The sequence below is a fragment of the Pinus tabuliformis genome, chromosome 4_2 (assembly GCF_031772625.1).
Source record: "Pinus tabuliformis cultivar Carrire ecotype Pingquan chromosome 4_2, CPIR1, whole genome shotgun sequence".
Classification (NCBI taxonomy): Eukaryota; Viridiplantae; Streptophyta; class Pinopsida; order Pinales; family Pinaceae; genus Pinus; species Pinus tabuliformis.
Window position 1 is genome coordinate 528,303,984 of NC_142304.1, and position 22,596 is coordinate 528,326,579.

The 22,596-nt window shown below is 39.1% G+C and overlaps 1 protein-coding gene across 2 annotated transcripts in view; it reads right to left on the reverse strand.

The window, feature by feature from the left end:
- The window catches only part of LOC149170335 (lipid phosphate phosphatase 2-like), a 170,382-nt gene extending 148,558 nt beyond the window's left edge, over positions 1 to 21,824 (reverse strand). The window contains exons 1-2 of one of the 2 annotated variants that reach the window (XM_089428992.1): positions 21,599 to 21,824; positions 21,409 to 21,509 (exon numbers count right to left, since the gene is read on the reverse strand). The gene's annotated coding sequence lies outside the window, so the exon portion shown is untranslated. The other variant, XM_089428993.1, reaches the window with a different exon arrangement.
- Positions 21,825 to 22,596: the final 772 nt, after the last annotated feature.

Sequence of the window (22,596 nt, forward strand, 5' to 3'; positions counted from 1 at the left end):
TGAACCCTAAGAGTTGGTGAAGAAGCAAAGATTTTGGTGTATGGTTCTATCTCTGGGTAATGGTTTTGGTAAACTTTCTGATCAGGTTTTTGGAACAAGTCTTGGGCATCTTTGAAGCAGATCTAGTCCTCTTTTTGCAACCTAAATCTCAGCCTATTTCAGCCTGTGTTAGAATAAAATTCGGCCTGAGTCAAGCAACCCATGGAAGAGCGAATTTCGGCCTCCTGTGGAAAGTTACAAGCCTGCAATTCGGCCCCTCTGGATGAAATTCTGTGGACATTCGGCCCCTCCTCCGAATAACTTTCGGCCCTGTCAAAAAACAATTCTGCCTTACAGCTCAACCTATTTTGTGACAGACTTCAAGCCCTTCTTGATCTCTGTTTTCAGGGCTCTTTTGAGAACATTCTGAAACTGATCTTGAAGAATATTTATGACCAAACTTTGAAGAATTCTTGAAGTAGAATTGAAGTGCTTTTTTAAGCAGACTTGAAGACCTCTTTGAGCAGAGACTTGAAGGCATTCTTTGAAGTGTTTTGGAGCAATTCTTTTGGAGCATTGTTGAGGATTCTTGGAGCAGCCCTCTTGAGCAGACTTGAAGACATCTTGTTGCAGCCTGTCTTGGAACATCCCTGAAGTCTTTTGGAGCTGAACTGAAGACCTCTTGGAGTAGACTTAAAGTTGACTTTGGAGTCTTCCTTGTTGCAGACTTAGGAGCATCCCTTGAAGCCTTCCTTGAAGCAATCTTAAACCACTTTTGAGCAGACCATAGAGAGCAGCCTTGAAGACATTTTGAAGGAAGTATTTGTGAAGTATTTTGATAAAAAAATTGATGGTTGGAGCCTAGGAGGATTGGTGTCCTCATTTAGACCAGGTTGGTGCCTGGGTTTGTCTTGGAGGATTGGTGTCCTCATTCAAGGTTGGAGCCTTGTGAGAATTGAAGCTTTTGTAATGGTTGGAGCTAGAATTTGAGGAATGGTGTCCTCATCATTTGAATTATTTTAATACAAACTATTTTTATTTTGTTTCTTGTGTTCTAGTATATCTTGTAAAAAATCTTAACTGGCATAATATAACAATTGAAAGGAATATTGATTCACTCCCCCTCTCAGTGTTTCCAACAATTAGTATCAGAGTCAAAATCTTTGAGTTCAGCCTAACAGCTGGAAGATGGATTTTTTATTCACAATGGCCAGTAAGGAAGCAACTAAGGCTCCCCTCTTTAATGGAACTAATTTAGCTTCTTGGAAAATCAGAATAAAGTTATATTTGATGTTTCTTGGAGTGGAAGTATGGCAATCAATTACAGATGGATATAAGATCTCATCTCCTCTACCAACAGACATAGATGGAAAGAAAGCATATGTGGATATAAGATCCCATCTCCTCTACCAACAGACACAGATGGAAAGAAAGCATGTGGATATAAGATCCCATCTCCTCTACTAACAGACACATATGGAAAGAAAGCATATGTGGCGAATGCTAAGGCCCTGAACTCTATAACAAGTGGTTTGTCAGATTCAGAGGTCACCAAGGTTACGAATTGTGAATCAGCTAAAGAAATGTGGGATAAGCTTGTCAGCATGTATGAAGGAGATGACAAGGTAAAAAAGGCAAAGCTCCAAACCTTTAGAAGGCAATTTGAAAGTCTCACGATGAATTGTGAAGAAGATATTGTTGCTTACTTTCTCCAAGTAGATGAAGTGGTTAACTCTCTCAAAGGCCTAGGTGAAGATGTCAAAGAAAAGATAATTGTCCAAAAAGTTTTAAGATCCCCTCCAGACCTTTTTGATACTAAAGTTTGTGCCATAGAATAAATAAGAGATTTGGATAACTTGTCAATGGATGTACTTAATGGAATCCTCACAGCATATGAGATGAGGTCAGGAAATTCAACTCACAAGGAAGTTGCATTCAAGGTATCAAAGTCATCAAAAAACGGGAAGAATTGTGATTGAAACAATGATGATTTTGATACCGAAATGGCGCAATTTGTCAGGAAGCTGAAGAAAGGATCCAAACTCAAAGGTAAGTTACCTCTCATTTGTTTTAGATGTGGTAAAATAGGACATTATGCAGCCAAGGTTGAAGGGTCCCTTCAAAGATGACAGTGATGATGAAGACGAACCCAAGAAAAGAACTTTCAAGAAGAAAGGCTCAAGCAAAAAGAATTTCTTCTCCAAGCAAGATAGTGTTGATTCTAATGAAGAAGAAGAATATGCTGGAAGCAGAGAAGTATCGTTCATGGCCCTCACAAATGAAACAGATAATCCAAAAGAAGAAGATGAAAATCCAGAAGAAGCAGAAAGAAATATGGATGAACTATTGATTAGTGCCATAGAATAAAATGAGAGACTCTGGAAAAAGAATGGAAGGTTATCTCATGTAATAATCTCTCTCAAAACTGAGAAAGAAGAAGCCTTGAACAATAAACTAAAGGAAAAGGAAGAAATTTGTGAAAAATTGGAAGCTGAAGTAGCATCTTTAAAAAGGGAGTTGGACAAAGCCAACAAGAATTTGAGGAGTTCACAAACCTTGGATATTATTCTTAGTTCCCAAAGACCGCCACATGACAAATCTGGACTTGGCTATACAGGCGAATCTTCAAATTCAAAGGAAGATACCAGTGTTCATCATGAAGAAAAATCCTAGAAGTTTTGATGATGTCCTTAAAGGATCTCATCATAAAAAGGTTGCAGGAAACAAGGTTCAACCAAGGAATGAGAAGCAGTCCCTCCCTGAAAAGAATATCTCATCAAGGCAAACTTATACTAACAGGTATCAAACTATTTTTCTTGGCAATTATTTCTATTGTAAGAATTTTGGTCATCAAGCAATTGCAAGGCATATAGGGCAAATCACCAAGACAAGATTGTTGACATAAATAGGCAAGATCAAGTCAAGACATATAATTCTTTTGCTCTTTCAAAGTATAGCCTAGAATGTTACAGATGCAACAACCTAGGCCATGAAGCTCAAAATTGTCCATTGGAGAAAGAAGATTGAAGAATTTGCTTCTGAGACATGTGGTCTAGTTATGTATGCCAAGAACAAGGAAAGTCAATGGATTGTATATAGTGGATGTTCTAGGCCATGACAGGTGACAAGAAAAAGTTCATCTTATTAAGCACAGAAAAGGATGGAAATGTGACCTTTGAAAATAATGAATCTGCTAAAATTGTTGGAAAAGGCACAGTGAGTCTCATCAATGGCAAGGGAAAAGCACAAAATCCACTCTATGTTGAAGGGCTCACGCATAATCTTATAAGTGCCAGTCAAATATATGATCAAGGACATGCTCTTATTTTTCGTGCGAAGGACTGTGAGATAAGGAGGTCATCTACAGGAAAACTAGCAGGAAAAGGAGTAGGAACAACAAATAATGTGTACATTCTCAGTGAAATTCAAGAAGAAAGATGTTACATGACTCAATCAAATGAAAGTTGGCTATGGCACAAGTGTTTGGGACACCTAAGTTTTGATAACTTGGTGAAGATTAGCAAAACTCAAGCAATAAGAGATATCCCCAGAATCTCAAAAGCCAGCTAATGTTATTTGTGTACCAAGTCAACACAGAAAGCAAACCAAGACCAGCTTCAAAACAAAGGAATGCTCAACATCAATGCCTCTGGAAATCATTCATGCAGATATATGTGGTCTAACCAGAACTCCATCTCTACACGAAGAAAGGTACTTAATTTTATTTATAGATGATTATACTAGAATGATGTGGCCATTTTTCATAAGATATAGCTCTGAACCTCTAATTGTTTTAAAACTTACAAAGCAGCAGTTGAAAATGAAAGTGAGTCGAAGATAAATGCTTAAGAATAGATAGAGGTGGAGAATTTATCTGAGGAGAATTCAATGAATTATGTGAAAAACATGGAATCAAGAGGCAACTTTCTGTTGCTAGGACTCCACAACAAAATGTAGTAGAAAGAAAGTACAGATTTGTGCAAGAGACTACAAGAAAAATGTTGTTGGAAGATGACTTACAGGCTAAATTCTGGAGGGAGGCAGTTGGGGCAGCAGTCTATAGCATGAACAGAGCTCAACTCCGGGTAAACATTGATAAAACTCCATTCGAACTATGGAAAGGAAGGCCTGCCCCTGTGAAACACTTCAGAATATTTGGAAGCAAATGCTTTATGAAGATTAATGATGATTCACTAGTCAAATTTGATTCATGTGTTGATGAAGGAATTTTCCTTGGATACTCATTAAGAAGCAAGGCCTACAAATGCTACAACAATCGTTTGTGGAAGATAGTTGAGAGCATTGATGTAAAGATACATGAGGCTCTTTCTGAAAAAGAAGTTGTTCAAACAAATGAAGAAGATACTATTTTTGCAGATCCAGAGGAAGGTGTTGCAAAAGAAGAGCAGGAGCAATAAAATCAAAAGAAAGAACCATCTCAAACACAATCAAAGACAACCTTAAAGTTTGTACAAAAACATCATCCAAAAGACTAGATTATCGGAGATGTGGATGAAGGAATACAAACTCGAAGAAAGATGACAAACACACCACAAAAGAATGGCATTGCTTTGTTGTCTCAAATAGAACCAAAGAACTTTACTCAAGCGAGGATCCACACTGGATAAAAACAATGGAAGGGGAGATGTACCAGATCGAAAAGAATGGAACATCGGAACTTTCGTCCAAAGGATAAAAATGGCATTGGAACCAAGTGGGTGTTCTAGAACAAAATGAATGAAGATGGACAAGTCGTTAGAAACAGAGCAAGATCGGTGTGTAAGGGATACACTCAAATTGAAGGAATTGACTTTGATGAGCCCTTCGCTCTAATTGCCAAACTGGAGGCCATACGGATGTTTTTAGCATTTGCTTGTTCAAAAGGCTTCAAAGTCTATCAAATGGATGTGAAGTCAGCCTTTCTAAATGGAGATCTGAAAGAAGAAGTATAGATGGAATAATTAGAAAGATTTGACTCATCTGAAAATAAAAACTTTGTATGCAAATTAAAGAAGGCCTTGTATGGATTAAAACAAGCTCCAAGGGCTTGGTATGCCAGACTTGGTCAGTATCGTCAACAACAAGGGTTCAAGAAAGGAGTTGCAGGAAGCAACCTTTACATGAAGGTGGACAAAAACAATCTACTAATCACACTGGTATAAGTAGATGATCTAATTTTTGGTAGCAACAATGATGAAATGAGTCACAAATTTGCTCAAGAGATGTCAAATGTATTTGAAATGTCAATGATTGGAGAGATGTATTTCATTCTTGGACTTCAAGTAACTCAAACCAATGTTGGAATGTTCATATCACAAACAAAGCACCACAAGGAAATGCTTAAGTGGTTTGGAATGGAAGAATGCACAGTGGTAAGCACACCTATGACTACAGGTTGTAAGTTGAGAAATGATGATGAATCTCCTATGGTGGATGCAACTCTTTACAGATCAATAATTGGAGGTCTTTTATATCTGACAGCTTCACGACTAGACATCATGCAAGCAGTAAGCATGGTAGCTACTAACAAGATTCCAATCAGGTCCTAAGGAGTCTCACATGCAAGCTGTAAAGAGGATACTCAAATATCTAAAGGGCACCCTTGGTTTTGGATTATGGTATCCCAAGAGCACAAATATTACCCTAACAACATACACCGATGCAAATTGGGTAGGAAGCATTGATGACAGGAAGGGCACTAGCAAAAATGCATTCTTCTTAGGAGATTGTCTTGTATCTTGGCTAACCAAGAAACAATCATCCATATCTCTCTCCACAGTTGAAGCCGAGTATATTGCAACAGCAGATTGTTGTACACAAATCATATGGATGAAGGAAGCATTGAACGATGTCAAAATAGAAACTAATCAGCCTATCACCATCTATTGTGACAATACCAGTGCAATCAGTCTCTCAAAAAATCCAGTCATGCATTCAAAGACAAAACATATACTAATCAAATATCACTTTCTTCGAGAACTGGATGCAGAGCAAAACATCAAAATGGAGTAGGTCAACACTAAGGAATAGATTGTAAATATCTTCACAAAACCCCTACCTCAAGAAGCATTTGAATATATTCGTCAAAATATGGGGGTCATCTCTCTTACATCCCAGTAGAACATCCCTTTGTTATTAATGTCAAAGGGGGAGAACATGAAGACAAAGGGAGTAGCAAGATGTTAGGGGGAGTAGCACGATGTCAGGGAGTAGCATGATGATAGGGGGAGTAGCACAATGTCAAGAAGAGTAGCATATGAGGAATGTTGCCATCAATAACGAAGGCGAAGATTGTTGAGAAAAATATTTTTTAATGATGTTAAAGAGTGATCAGTTGAAGAGGAAAGTAGGACAGGCTTAAAGATATCTTTAAGCCCTTTCCAAAAAGCCATTACATGCCATCTAACTCCTCTCCATTAAGAAGAATTGAATTTTCAAAATCAAGAATCGCATTTCAACCCTCTACTCAAATTGGCCCTATCTTGGAGAGGTTGGCCCTGTTTGGAGTAGCCCAACAAGTATAAATAAGGAATGATTCAACCTCATTTGACCCCCACTCGTCCAAGCACAAGCAAGAGAAGTAGTTGAGTCAATTCAGTCTAAGGATGATAGGTTCATAGCTCATGAATGGTAAGACGAGTTGAAGAAGCAAGGATTTTGGTCTATGGTTCTATCTCTGGGTAATGGTTTTTGGTAAACTTTTTGAATAGGTTTTTGGAACAAGTCTTGGGCATCTTTGAAGCAGATCTAGTCCTCTTTTTGCAACCTAAATCTCAGCCTAATTCGGCCTGAAACAAAATGTAATGTCCCTTTTTTTGGTGTCCCTCATGGCATGGTTAGGATGGACTTTCAGGGTTGTGGCAAACAGGACACAGGTGCAGATTTACTTCATCAGCGAGCCCAGGGGCTTCTGAAGGTGCTTCATGGGGTTTTGAAAAGTTTTTATGAGGTCCGATGGCATTCACTTGGTATATTCCATCATCCACATAGTTTGCCTTCCGTTCCATTACATTCCGACAACTTTCAAAAAATAGCATTATTATGGGGCCTAACTTAATTAATTATGCTCGAGGTGGCATTCCGAGAAGAATATTGGATGGAACACCTCAATGTAATAGCTCGTTGGAACCGGAATGAGAAGATCTACAGGATGGGATGTTGAGAAGTGACTTCTAGTGGGTAGAGAGAGTATGGTGACCAATTTACCATTTTCTTTAGATAAAAATGACTTTAATTGGTCATTTAATTCAGGAAAAATAATTAATTGGAGGAAAAGGCCCAAAAGTGACTTAAGTGAAATAAAATTAAAATAAAAAGTCACTTAAGATAAAGTCAATGGAGGAGCTTCTAGAATAATAATAAAATAAGATGCTTCTGGAGGCTTGGAGATGTATCCATCAGATCTATAAACGAGGAAGGGGAGGTCATTTGAAGCATCTTGGATTTGTGTATTGCCTTTCTGGTAATGTTTTGAGAACCCTGTTCTCTACTTCAGCAGTAGCCCTAGGACAGAAACTCTCGGGTGATTCAGTGAGATTGGGGAGCACCCATCTCTTCCCTTTGTGGATCCATTCAAGGTTCACAGGTTGCAGTTTATTGATTTTCAGTTTTTTTTTGGAGACCAATTGCAGCATTATTGTAGATCTATATGGGGCCATCATCTCAACCATATTCCTGCGCTTCTACTAGCTTATTTACATATTAATAAAATAAGGCTGAGATCTTTTGCATGTTTATATTGTCTATTATTCAGTTGCAGATTCTATTTCTCATTTTTGCTGTAAATTTTGTGGTTTAATTTGTGCAATTGTTTATGTTATTGACGGCTTAAATTTTTGAAGCTATTTTCTACAAATTTCAAGAAAACCCCAAATTGTTCCATTTGGGACATTACAGTGGTATCAGAGGTGGCTTTCCTGCCAGCCTGAGGGTTTTAATTGCAGATTATTCGAGGGTTTATATTCGAGGTGCCGAAAGAAAATTATTTCCAAATGAAGCAAGATTAAATTCTTCCATTAGTCGAAGTTGTGATTTTGTTGCAATAAAATATGTTTTGTTGGAGAAACAAGCTATTATTGTTTCCCGGATCCGGGTGTCTGATGGTAACAAAGGCGCATGGTCAGTGCTTGGGATGGATGCGTGGTTGTTCTGTACAGCCACATATACTCTCGAGGCTCTGGTTATCACTCCGCACCTGCTCCATCTTAATGCGTCTTTAATGACACCAGGACAGTCATTTACTCCGGCTAATTTCTTGATCATGGCGCCATCAACCCGCCATAATCGTGTTTATCCTCTCCGCTCTGGCCCCTCCGCCATTGCAATTGCAGCGGCTTGTCTTCGTCCTCTCTCGGAAGCAAACCAGGCTTTGGCTCGCTGGAGAGGCTTCTGGCTTTGCCTCCAAGCCATCCTCTGTTCCCCTTGCGCTCATGCTCGCCACCCGCTTGCTGCCCTGAGCTCTGAAGCCAAGTCAGTTTTCTCCATTCACAGCTTCCTTTGTCCTCCAAGAAGCCAGGTTCATCCCGCCCCTCCAGCTATGCCGAAATTGCGTAAGCGGATGAGCTGCAGAAGAGGCAGCTCTCGTGGGAAAATTGGGCGCCAAGCCACCTCCTCCATGACAGACTCTTCAACTTCAGACCCGGACCTGCGCTCGGATAGATACCCTGCCACTCGGAGCGGTCGGGGTAGAGGCAGAGGGTTACAAATTCCAGTTCCAAGCTCATTCCATTCAATGCCCAATGTCGCTCGGTTACGTTTCCCCTGCAGTCATGGCTCTTCCACCTTCATGGCCACGGTCACCATTGAGCTTGCCGAGCTCAATTCGAGTCATGGAGCCGGCTCCCTCAGAGCAACTTCGGACAGGTCGGTGGCAGACAATCCAGGTCCCAGCCAGGCAAATGTAGATCAGAGCAAAGCTTCAGGCTCTGGTAAAGGCAAGGCTTCACAGAGCATGAAGAATCCAGCGAGCTCCTCTGATGACGATGATGATAACAAATTTGGCTGCCGCATCACCGAGGAGCCGCCTGATCCCTCTCCTGATGCTTAAGCAGGTTGGTTCCTTTTGGTTCTGTTGGACTTCTGCCAGCTTGAGAAGATCCACCTATCACTGTCCTAATTATGATTACAATCGCATTAGTTCATACTGCCAGTTTTCTATATGCAAAGGGTATTCTGCCAATCTTCAGATTCTATTTTTGGTCGCAGTCACAGTTACCTCTGTTTTCAGATATGGGTTGTCGTGTAGCTGGTCACAGCTACCAAGTCTAGTTTTACGGTCTGGGTTGTCGTCCAGCTCCGGTTCAAGTCCCAATTCCAAGTTTTGGTTGTCATACAGCTCAGGTCCAACTCTCAATTCCAAGTACAACTATGGGGCTTTATGTATTTTTGCTTTACTCACGAACAGGCTCTCTACAGTTCTGGAGGGCAATACTCCAATGGATTTTGGTACACAGATTTGCTTTGACTGTAATCATGCCGCAATTTTGGGCTAGCTCTACAAGGTCATGGCCTCGGTGTAAAATATTTTTGTATTAATATAGAGTAGCCTTTTCAAATAAAAATAAAAATTTAAAAAAAAAAAAGCTATTATTGTTTGTGGATTAAAATTGTTAATCTATTTGCCAAAGGATAATTGATGCAAGTGTGTCAAAAAAAAAATTGTTGGACCAGATTTATTGCAGGAATGAAATTATTCTGCTAGGCTGAATTCATTTTGCTGGGCCAAAATTATTTTGCTAGATCGAATTTATATTTCTGGACCAAGATTATTTTGTTGGGTTGAATTTATCTTTCTATACCGAGATTATTTTGCTAGGCGGCAGGCCAGATTTATCTTGCAGGGCCAAAATTATTCTACAGTGGGGAATTTCTCTTGGTGGGACAAAATTATTTGTTGGACTAAGTTTGTTTGTTGCAGCCCAATTTATTTGCCCGAGCCTAGTTTATTTGCCAGAACCAAATTTATCTATTGGGGCTAAGTTTATTTGTTACACCTAATTTATCTTCCATATCCTGCTTTATTTACCGAAGGTTTTGCAAGAGATTTCTCTCATTTGAGTTGGCGCTTTTGTAGTAAAATTGCAATATTAAAGAGTTGAAGCATTGTGGTACAAATTTATCTTATTTGGAGCAGTGTGCAGATTTGGACAAATTGGGAAACTCGCACTAAATTGGGACTTTCAAGGTGAACTAGAATTTGCCCAAAAAAATTCTAAGTTTTTCTGGGTTTTATGAGAGGAGTTCATGGTTAAAATTTCAAAATTTTCCAAGTAGTATTCAAGCTGTAAATCAATATTCCTTTAGTAGTTCGTTTTATTGGTAAATTGGGTAATTCACACCACTTGGTGGGTTTGATCTCTGCTTAGATTTAAGCCAAACCATTTCTGGGTTTTTATGGTTTTGGTGTGAGGAGCTCTAGGGTAAATTTTCAGAATTTTCTGAGCAATTTAAGGGCAGAAACTTCGGTTCTTCATCAATAGTAGCAACAGTATTTTCCAATGTTGCATCTCCTTTGGGGACGGGGGGGACGTCGGGAACGGGGGGATGAGTTTCCAGCACAGCTAGAGGGCACCCCCAAATTTTCAAGGGACGGTAGGTTGGGGACGGCAATTTTATAAATATATAAAATTTTAAAAATAATAAATATTTTAAAAAATAAATAAATTGACAATATGCATATGCCATCAACATGAATGATAAGTAGAATTGTGAACACATTGAAATAAACACTAATTAGTTAAGAAATCTGAAATTCATCTTAGTAATTATAAAACCAAAAACACAATTGGCAAATTTTGAATTGTCTAATAACTTAGTACATTAAGATTATATATTCAAAGGAAAAACATGAATGATAGTCCAAAATAAGTTTAATACATATTGTGAGCGTAAAATGGAAAATGCATCGTAATAACACCAAATGGAGTCCCTGACTCAATGGCCATACTATCATGAAGGATAAAGCTACTCATAAATTTAGATCCTCTACATTAATGTTGTCCAAAAATGCTTGAGCCTCACTTCTTTCTCCCTCATCATCATCAATGCCCTGCAACTGCAACTCAATGCCATCTAATGGTACATTTACCAATCCTACCAGGAGAGATGGATCATCCACCTCATCATCAATCTGAGAAGGATCCTCAGGATCCACTTCCCACCGTGTTGCTAATCCCTGTGAATACTCTGGTGCTTTCCTTGTAAGAAGGCGAACACTGCTATGCACATAAACTAGTTTTTCCGCTCTCTTAAAGGTAAGTTTGTTCCTCTTAATAGAGTAGATAAAACTATAGGTGGACCAGTTCCTTTCTGCAACTGAGGAACTAGCAACTTGAGATAGTAAATGCATAGCTAGAGTGCGTACTTCTGGAGCTTTGTCCCCATACATCCTCCACCATCCACTAGGACTTCTTTGTGCCATACCCATCAAATATTTCTTTGCAGCATTAGAGAAACTGGGGTTATTGAGCATTACAAAGTCAAGAAATTGTTCTCGAATTATGGTAGCTTGCTCCTCTGTATACATCTTTTGTATGGCATCAATAAACCCTTGTTTCACTTCAAGATCATCTATTGGTGCAACTCTACCTTCTCTTTCCATATACCACTTTGGATTAAGTGCATAAGCGGCCATATGAAGAGGTGTGTTCAACCTGTTCCATCTCTTTTCTATCAACTTTTGGATTTCATTAAAAAATTCCAAAGGGGGTTCCCTCTGACGCATAATGGACTTGACAAGTCCAATCATGTTGTCAATTGACTCATATATTTCCCCAAGATTAGGGGAATTTAAATCTACATACCTTATTAGCTCCATTATTGGAGAGGTGAAGGAGACAATGTATTTCACATCAAGCCACCATTCATCATTCAAAAGCATCTGCCTTATCTTCTTTCCCTGATCTATTTTTTATTCCCCCCCATGTAGACCACTCAGAACTGATAATTGTGGCCTTTAAGGCTTGTTGCACCTCTAACATACAATCAAAAAGAATAAAACAGGTAGCATACCTTGTATCTGTTGGTTTTAAGAACTGTTTTTTTGCATAAACCCTATAAATAGCAAGAGATACATGATGGTTGCAAATGAACATTTGTGTCTTTCTTGCATCCAAAATTATGCGAGTGATCCAAGAAATTTTTCCAATGTCCTTGAGTGCATTATTCAAAGCATGCACACAACAAGGAGTCCAAAATAGGTGCTTTACATGCTTTGAATCATTAACCCCGCAAACCTACAAACTGGTGAAGCATTTGTGATAACTTGAACTACATTTGTAGGACCAATCTCTTCAATTACATCCTTCAATACCTCATATTGGAATGTTGCAACCTTCATCTTTCCAGTACAATCAATTGCCCTTAAGAAATAGGGACCACTTGGAGAGGTGACAATGATGTTCAACAAAGGTCTTTGTTGAATATTTGTCCAACCATCCATAACAATTGAACACCCATAAGTAACCCATGATTTTCTAAGGCCTTCCATCAACCCTTGCATCTTTGAGACTCCTCTATCTAACAAGGTTGTCATCATTTTATTGTAACCAGGTGATTGAAAAGATGGACCAGCAGCTAACTTTCCTCATCATCTCTTTGTAGAGAGGAGAATGAGTGGCATCAAATGATATACCATTAGCAAAGAAGAATTCAGCCACTGCATCATCTACCTCATCCTTGCGTTGAATATTGAACATTTCTATGATAGCAATTTTCTTGCTTGACTCAACTTCAGGATAATCATTGATTCCTCCTTGAGATGACTCCATTGGGCTAGGAACTCTTGGTTTTTTAAAAATGGAATAATTGTCCTCCTCTATCTCTGCAGAAATATTACCACCTATGGCAGTCAGGTGAAGCCTAGTAATTTCAACACGTTTTTCCAATGTGCAACTGCATGCTTTCACTCCATCCCCTGGAATAGCCAACAAATGATGGTAAACTCTAGTGTAGCTTTCCTTAAATACATGATTGCAAAGGTTGCATAACCATTGCTCTGAACAACCACTTTCTTTCCTCTTGTTTTGAGTGATCTTCTTGACAAATTGCAACAAAGGTTTCCTGACATTGACTGCAATGGAAACTGTGCTTTCAGTTGACTCAAGGTTTGTATTTGGAGGTCCTCTCATTTCAGATTGAGGAAATGGAGTTGAGCTATCCATCTGAAAAATTTGGAGAAATTAGAAAATCTCAAAAATGATTTCATCAACAAAACATTCAAATTAAAATTGCAATGTGACGGCAAACAAATAACACTGACTCTATTGATGTAATAAATAAAAAAATCACTGTGTTATCGTCAATTGACAATTATTATTGTTACTGTTAGATTAAAGTTTAAACTGTTAAACATTGAGTCTTGACAGATTGGGCTGTGTCACGTGTACTAGCAATATGGTCCTTATTTGGGCACTTTTTCTCTTTTACAGATGTTGTGGCTAGGTAGCATGACTGGAGATTTTCAAGTTTGAATCTTTTCCCTTCTCATTCAATTTAAAAAGGGCTTAACTTGGCACACAAAGCAGGAAAAAATGTAATTAATAATCTATAATGTGTACACTGCAATAATATGAAGTAATGATTGTGTTTGGTAAATTTTATTTATTTATTTAATTTTTACAAGTTTGATAAAAAAAAATTATCAGGTCTAGTAAATTACTAAATTCTCTTTTACTGGGTTTGATTTAAAGAAAATTACCATGTGGTCAAAAAAGGTTAAATGAGACCACTAAATTTTTTTTAGAGTTCGGTAAACTTTTAAGTTTTATACCAAGTCTAATACCAATTCAAAATTTAGCAACAATGTAAAGTTTAAGTAATCCATATGGATTAAAAATTTAAACATATATAGTATTAAAAATTAAAAAATATATTCAAAGCATAATACGAACTACAAATTGAAATTATTAAAGTAAATATTTATTTTAATTAATGTTAAACGTTAGGAAAAAATTACCTGTGTTTGATGGCGGTTGAGTTTGAAGTCAACTGTGTGCCGGCGGCGGAGTTTGAAATGGACACAATGTCGGCGACAGTAGTGTGAAGTCGACTTTGCAACGGTCGCAGGTGTAGCGCAGTGGCCCCAGGTGCAACGGACGGAAGTGTAGCAGTGGCTTGAAGACCCGAACAGCAACAACTTCACGATGTAGGTGTAGCAGTGAAGGTTTAGCGGACAGAGGTGTAGCAATGGCTTGAAGACAGTGTCGCAGCAGCAGCGTCATGATGTAGAGCGCTAAGTTCAGAGGCAAATGCAAACGTCACGGTGTAGTGCTAATTTCACAAGAAAATGTGACAGTGGAGAAAAGACGAGTAAAGGAAAGCACGGGTTAGGGCAAGAAAAAATCATGGGAGTGAAAAAATGAGTCAACGAGTGGTCAAACGTCCCAATTTTTGTTTGGGACGGCAAAATTGTACCATAAAATTACCTGAAATCAAACAGGGACGGATTGGGAACAGGCTCGATGTCCCAAAGTCCCCAATGGCGTCCCAACAAAATTGGGAACATTCCAACCCTGTCTAAAAGTCCCCGGAACTTTAGGAACGAACAGTTTTTTGGGGAACGCGTCCCCGTGCAACACAGGTAATTTATGGGCAATGCGTGCTACTAGTTTGGACCATTTCCAGCACTTAGGTCTACATGAGGTGTTCATATTATATTTGGACCTCTATGTAATTGTTGAGTGTGACTTGTGAGGGAATGGTTGTACTATTATTGTTGTATTATCATGTACTTGTCCTCATTGAGTTGAAGCCATGGAGAAACTCACAAAACTCCTAAAAAAATTGGAAAAATTAAATAATGACCCTTGGAACCACCATGCATCATTGGACCAAAAATCCAAGCAAGACAACAGGGCTTTATCAAGAGGGATCTATGTCATTCTTCAGAAAGAACAGCCAAGGGATCTACAAAAAGAGTTGGAGATTGGGCACAAAATATTTGCACTTGGAACAAATTTGAAGCACATGAGGGTCACATGGAAAGTTCTTTTCAAACTTAATGAACTAGATGCCCTCCTTTCTAAAGTGAGCCAATTAGAAGGGAAGAAACTAATTTGGGCTCTAAAACCAGTTATGTTTGCTCCCATACAACACAAGTTCTTGGAGGAACCTTGTGAAGGGGTTAGACTTCCAATTGCATTTTGTCTCAATAACATCATGAGACTAACCACCCCTATAGCTCCTTACAATGATGATGTTATGAGGAAAGTTTTCAGAATGATAGTAGAGACTTTCCAAGACTTGGACAACAGTGTAGGCTCTACCTTTGGGAAGAAACTTGAGATTTTAGAAGCTATGGCCATCACTAGGACTTATGAAATCATGTTTGATCTAAAGTGTGATCCTTTGATCCTGCAAATGTTCCAATGCTTCTTCAGCAATAGGAAACATCATCCTGACACAGTGATAGCACACATGCAGTCCATCTTGTCATCATGTATGAGAAGTTGTGATGCCATTTGCCGAGAGTTGCAGTCTCCACTGTTGTTCGTTTGGAGGAGAGAGCAGTTGGTCTCACCCGCTGCCTATGAGCTAGCTGAAAAGTTGGTTGAGCAGAACATTGGACTATTCAGGAGACAGTTGATCAAAGAGGAGTTGCTCAAGTTTGATGGATCATGCAGCAAGAATGAGCTGAGGAGAAAGGGGCTTTGCTTCATCTATAAGGGACCTTGGGGACCAAACCACTCATGCTTGAGTGACACTAAGGAGATGATAGAGGTAGAGCAGGTGGATATTCCTTCTGACCATCAGGGTGAGGATTCTTCTTTGGACAAGTCCATGGGTTCATACAAGGATGCCTCTAAGGGACACGAGTCATATTGTGTTGTTGACAACAGGCCAGATTTTTATGATGAGCAGTCAGTGGACCCTATGGGAGACATTCAGAATGATGAGTCACCAGTGGTGATTCAGCATGAGCAGCGTATGGTGGAGCATGAGTCAACTGAGGAAGAGGATGTGCACAGTATGCATGATAAGCCTTCTAGGGAAAACCAGTTGGACGTTCATATTGAGCTTGTGATGGTGGAGGATGAGCAACCACCCTTGGGGTCAACCATTGATGAGGGGCAAACAGTTGTACAGACAGCTTGCAGGGTGGCAGTATTTGTAGACACTTGTCCTCAGGCGGTGTTGGAGGCTGACAGGGTAGTTTTGCAAGAGGCTAGTAGACGACAGGAGTGCAGAGTTCCCGATCAGAGGAGGGAGGAGTTGTTGGAGATGGTGGTACATCCATCTTCGGGCCTACCCATTGATGCAGTGCAGATAGGTGCAGTGGTAGTCGGTAGAGTTGTAGTATTTCCAAGATGCATCCCTCTCCAGGAGTACATAGACATGGCTTGTAGCACATCTTGCCCGCTTTTGCCGATTATAGAGAAAGGGGCAAGTTTCCTTAAATATATTTGGTTTATTGACCAAATAGAGCATCATCAATTGAGCAGGGACCCATATTAGTCCAGTAGACTTGTTCCTTACGTAAGTGTCCATGCATTGGATTGGCGAGAGATCATGAGTTGGTACCCTATTGATGGAGCATCATTTTTAGTCAGAAGCATTGTATTGCAAGAGCACTTAGAAGTGAGGGATATTACATGCTTTAGTTAGCAGCAGGATGTAGGCTGGCCACTCATCAGTGTTTCAACACGGCATCAGCATGATGAGATTGACTTTGGTCTAGTACATGGGTTGGATTGGAGAGAGATGATGAGTTGGTACGCAGTGGATGGAGAAACATTCATGATTGGAGTTATAGCACAACAGGAGCCATGGAGTGTCGATACTTTTTCTTGGTGGCATTGCGATCCAGGAGGATTATTGATGACAGGTTCAGTCAGAGATTGGTCTGGGCTCTGGGCATTGAGAGCACCGTTCATGGTGGGTTGATACAGAGGCAAAGCATCAACCAATGGTTCATATGGGATCCAGGCATTGGGTCTCAGCTATGTTGGGCGACCAGATTGGTCCACAGATTTAGATTGCTTGAGGGCAAACAATCTTGGGGCGGGAGGACTTGTAATGTCCCTTTTTTTGGTGTTCCTCATGGCATGGTTAGGATGGACTTTCGGGGTTGGGGCAGACACGTCACAGGTGTAGATTTACTTCATCGGCGAGCCTAGGGGCTTCTGGAGGTGCTTCATGGAGTTTTGAGGAGTTTTTAAGAGGTTCGATGGCATTCGCTTGGTATATTCCATCATCCGCACAGTTTGTCTTTCGTTCCGTTACATTCCGACAACTTTCAAAAAATAGCATTATTATGGGGCCTAACTTAATTAATTATGCTCGACGTGGCGTTCCGAGAAAATTATATGATGGAACACCTCAGTGTAATAGCTCATTGGAACTAGAATGAGAAGATCTACAAGATGGGATGCTGAGAAGTGACTTGTAGTAGCGGAAGGGAGTATGGTGGGGAATTTACCATTTTCCTTAATTAAAAATGACTTTAATTAGTCATTTAATTAAAGAAAAATAATTAATTGGAGGAAAAGGCCCAAAAGTGACTTGAGTGAAATAAAATTAAATTAAAAAGTCACTTAAGATAAAGTCAATGGAGGAGCTTCTAGAATAATAATAAAATAAGATGCTTCTAGAGGCTTGGAGACCTATCCATCAGATCTATAAGAGAGGAAGGGGAGGTCATTTGGAGATTTGTGTATTGTCTTTGCGGTGAGGTTTTGAGAACCCGGTTCTCTACTTCAGCAATAGCCCCAGGACGGGAACCCTCGGGTGATTCAGAGAGAATGGACAATCACCCATCTCTTCCCTTGGTGGATCCATTCAAAGTTCACAGATTGCAGTTTATTGATTTTCAGTTTGTTTTGGAGGCCAATTGTGGCATTATTGTAGATCTATTTAGGGCCATCATCTCAGCCATATTCCTGCTCTTGTACTAGCTTATTTACATATTAATAAAATAAGGCTGAGATCTTCTGCATGTTTATATTGTCTGTTACTCAGTTGCAGATTCTATTTCCCGTTTTTGCCATAAATTTTGTGGTTTAATTTGTGCAAATTGTTTATGGTATTGACGGCTTAAATTTCTGAAGCTATTCTTTACAAATTTAAAGAAAACCACAAATTGTTCCATTTGGGACATTACACAAGAGCCTAATTCACCCTGAAACAAGAACGAAATTCGGCCTGTGGCAGAACAAAATTCGACCTGAGTCAAGTGATCTGTGGAAGAGCGAATTTCAGCCTCCTGTGGACAGTTACAGGCCTGCAATTCAGCCCCTTTCTGTGGACGAAATTCTGTGGACATTTGGCCCCTCCTCCTGAGAACTTTTGGCCCTGTAAAAAGACTAATTCTGCCTTACAACTCAGCCTCATTTGTGACAGACTTCAAGCCCTTCTTGATTTGTGTTTTCAGGGATCTTTTGAAAACATTCTGGAACTGATCTTGAAGAATTTTATGACCAAACTTTGAAGAATCCTTGAAGTAAAATTGAAGAGATTTTTGAAGCAGACATGGAGACCTCTTTGAGCAGACTTGAAGGCATTCTTTGAAGTGTTTTGGAGCAATTCTTTTGGAGCATTCTTGAGGATTCCTGGAGCAGCCTTCTTGGGCAGACTTGAAGACATCTTTTTGCAGCCTCTTTTGGAGCATCCCTGAAGTCTTGTGGAGCTGAACTGAAGACCTCTTGAAGTTGACTTTGGAGTCTTCCTTGTTGCAGACTTACGAGCAACCCTTGAAGCAATCTTGAACCACTTTTGAGCAGACCATAGAGAGCAGCCTTGAAGACATTTTGAAGGAAGTATTTGTGAAGTATTTTGATAAAGTTTTTGATGGTTGGAGCCTGGGGGGATTGGTGTCCTCGTTTAGACCAGGTTGGTGCCTGGGTTTGTCTTCGAGGATTGGTGTCCTCATTCAAGATTGGAGCCTTGTGAGAATTGAATTTTTGTAATGGTTGGAGCCAGAACTTGAGAATCGGTGTCCTAATCATTTGAATTTTTTTAATAAAACTATTTTTTATTTTGTTTCTTGTGTTCTGGTATATCTTGTAAAAAATATTAACTGGCATAATATAACAATTGAAAGAAATACCAATTCACCCCCTCTCACCATTTCCAACAAACACAATGACTGACTGGTGAAGCCTGGTGAAATTTTATAAGTTGATGATCATTGGCCATTATCTTCAGCTCAGATGCATTTTTCCAAAAGTCCAATATGTTCCAAGCGATAAAAGGTGGAAATTTGCATTTTTGTACATTTTAAAAATAGTTTAACTTCTTATAAAACTATTGTCTGCAACGACACATTAATGCATCGAACAACTGCGGACATTTAGATTTGAGCTCATTCCATTTGTTCCACCATAATATTGCGTATAAACTATCTAGGTTTTTCTGCAAAAATTGTCTCACGTCTCCATTAAAGGTAGAAGATTCACAATTTCTGGTAAAACTGAACGTAAATGATGTCATATTATTTATTTTAAAGCTCTATATAAAAGGAGTCTTACAAAAAGACTCAGACCTATTGTCAAAAACCAGAATCTACAGAGTCCTGTTACAATTTACAATTAGCCATCAACGAGATGACCTACGCTCTTAAATTTGAAACTTAAGCTTGGAAAACATGATATAATTACCAAAATATTACCTGATACTGGAGAAAAGAAACTACGAAATCTGAAAAGTTTCCAGACATCCCAAGATGCAAAACGTTTCCAGACATCGCAGAAATCCTTTCAGAGTTCATTTCCTGCTAGAGAAAGAATGATCTCAAAGGATCCATTTTACGTTATCCTTGATGCAACGCGGATGTGTCAGGATAGCTATGACAAGTATCAGCAAAGAAATCTTGATAGCGGACTCTCATGTTTCCTGTCGTTAAATTGCTTTCAAACATTTATGTACTCTGACTTGTTAAAGGCTGTGTTCTTGGTTGTTCAAAGTCTAGTTATTTGTCTGATTGTTCCAAGGGAGATTAGCATTGTTTCTAATAGTCATGTGACCTATATGACCCTCTTTGGTGTGCTGATCTCGGCATCTTAAAAAAGAAATATAAGTAAGCTACCGTAAGTATAAGAAGGTTGATCGTTTACTTCGAGGTTACTCTTGGCTTGAGCCTAAATGAAACCATGGAAGCATCTATTCAACACGAAAGAAATTATTGTGAGTGATGGCTATGCATCGTAGCTCCTTAGCTAGTATGCATGCTAGGCACACCTGCAATCGTAGTTAGTTTGCAATAGGAAATAGGGTATTTAGTAGGAACGATAGCCTTTCATATTTTTTTAACTTAACAAGAACTGTGACTGGACAAACAGTAACCGTGTATATTATGTACATAACACATGTTTATAGTATATAAATATACGTTACTTTTTCCAAGGAAAGCCCCGCAGAAAATCCTACAAGTTCTTCTTCATGATACAAGTACTTCCCCATGATATTCTTCATGGATGTTTATCTTCTTCATGGATGGTAAACAAGGTAAACTGTCAACCTTGATTACAAAGCCTAACCTCGAGGAAATCATGAGAGTCAAACCTTTCACCTCCCCAAAGTTTGCAGCGCAGTAACAATCTGCAAGCATTCTTTACGAGACACACAAGCTTCTATTTGCAGTATTTCTCGTCTTGCTGGACCTGCAAACATGTAATTATAGCAGGATGGCTTCTTTCTAACAAGCCCATTTATAGATCTCGAAATGCAGAATTCTGTGGAGAAAATTCAGATAATTACCTAGAAATTAACCAAGAAAACCTCATTTTCCTAATTTAGAAGAAGCTAAAGTTGAGAGAGTTAGGTTGCCAAAATATTTAGGTAAGAGCTGGCCAGTTTGTTTAGTCCAGTAAAGCCCTATTGCTGCCAATATTTCCATCTGCACCGTCGCATGATAGGGCACTAAGTTGTCGTTACCGAATGGGTTACCAAACCCCTTCTCCTGAGAAATCTTTCAAGCTCCACTGCTACTTCCAGAAAAAAGCCAGAAATATCAGTAAATTATTTTCGCAACTTCCATGCATCAGCTATTGATTTTTAAGCAGATCACAAAGCTCCTGGGGCTAGAATGGACCTCCAAGATATAGAAAGTAGACCACCCCAGCCAAGCGAGCATATGGGCGCCTAAAGGAAATAGAGTTCATTACTATTCATTAAACTCCGAGCTTCACCAAATCAAAATAAAGAAAATCTTGTAATCCCTCTTTGGGGACTAAAATGGACCTCTTCCAAGAATCCTAGGATTTTAGCAACGGTCATAACATTGCCATCTTAAAAGCCTATATAGTCAGTCTTCTTCAAACGATCCGATGAGACCACTAAGCCCTCTACTCCCACCACAGGATGTAACCAAGTTGTTATAGTCACCATATGACTATATAAAAAATTCTGCAGAAAAAAAAAAAAAAAAAACAATAATTTGTAGGAACAAAGAGAAAATACATCAGCTGTTTGCGTAGAGCCTAAAAGCGTACATACCTGAAATTCTTCAAAGCAGGCCTGAAAATTTCAAGAGCACCCAGATATATTCTTCCAAAGATAGATCTCAAAGCACAAGGCCGAAAACTTCAGAATTATGCCTGCAATCAGGCCTTTTAAACGGGTCAGTCGAAATAGGGTTGAAGATAAAAATATAACAGAAAACTGTTGTGAGATTCGAATCTTCCACCTTCAAGAGGCCTTTTTCCCAAAGCTTTAAATGCTCCATACAACACCACAAGATGAATATACCACAGCACAGGCAGGCACTGTGGCAAAAAGGAACCGTGAGAACCAATCGAAGTTGCTGATTTCTCACCAAAGGTAAACCCGAGTATATGATTGGATTCAAAACCTGTAATGGCAGGCTGTCTTGATTAAGGGCGCAACCTGCCACGTTAAGGGCGCACAACGCGGACTAATGAGCTTTTTATGGAGAAGGGTGTTTATAACAGACTCCAACCTCACTGTCCAGATAGAGTGTAATGTCACAGGGTTAGTTATGGTTAAAAAATGTGGCATGGTTAGTAAATACACAATTTGCGTGGGGGATGTTATGATATTATTCACAATTAAGATTGACTTTAAATTAAAGTGAGTTAATGCGATGTTGGCAGTGAAATCATGGAAATATGATAATATCAAGGGTATACCTAACACAAAATTATGGTAATTTTTTGGTTTAGGTAAATACCTTATTAACCTTTTTGGTTATATATGTAGAGTTGTACTCGATACATGCATATATATACTCGATACATACATGTACATAAATATGATATCGGTATTGTGTCTTGCATTATAAATTTATCTAATTATTATAATAATAAATTAATATCATATTGAAAAAGATAAATTATATTATTAATATTTACGAGGATAAGATAGGGACCTAACTTCTGCTAATATTTCAACCATCATCTCTATTCAAATTAGTGGGCTTTTTTTATCGATTTTTAAGGCTTCCCAGAATTTTTAGTGACGGAAATGACTAATCGTGGCAATGACTTGGGCCTCCTCAGTGCAAATGTGATGGTTAATTTTTTTTGCATGTTCTGCGAAAGCAGAGGAGTGGGTCCTACCATGCCTGATGTCAGTGGCGTGAGCGACCAGTTTCACCTATGTAGGGAGTCCCACAAGAGCAAGGGATAACCACACTGGTTGGTTCGAAACGCGTCGACAAATGAT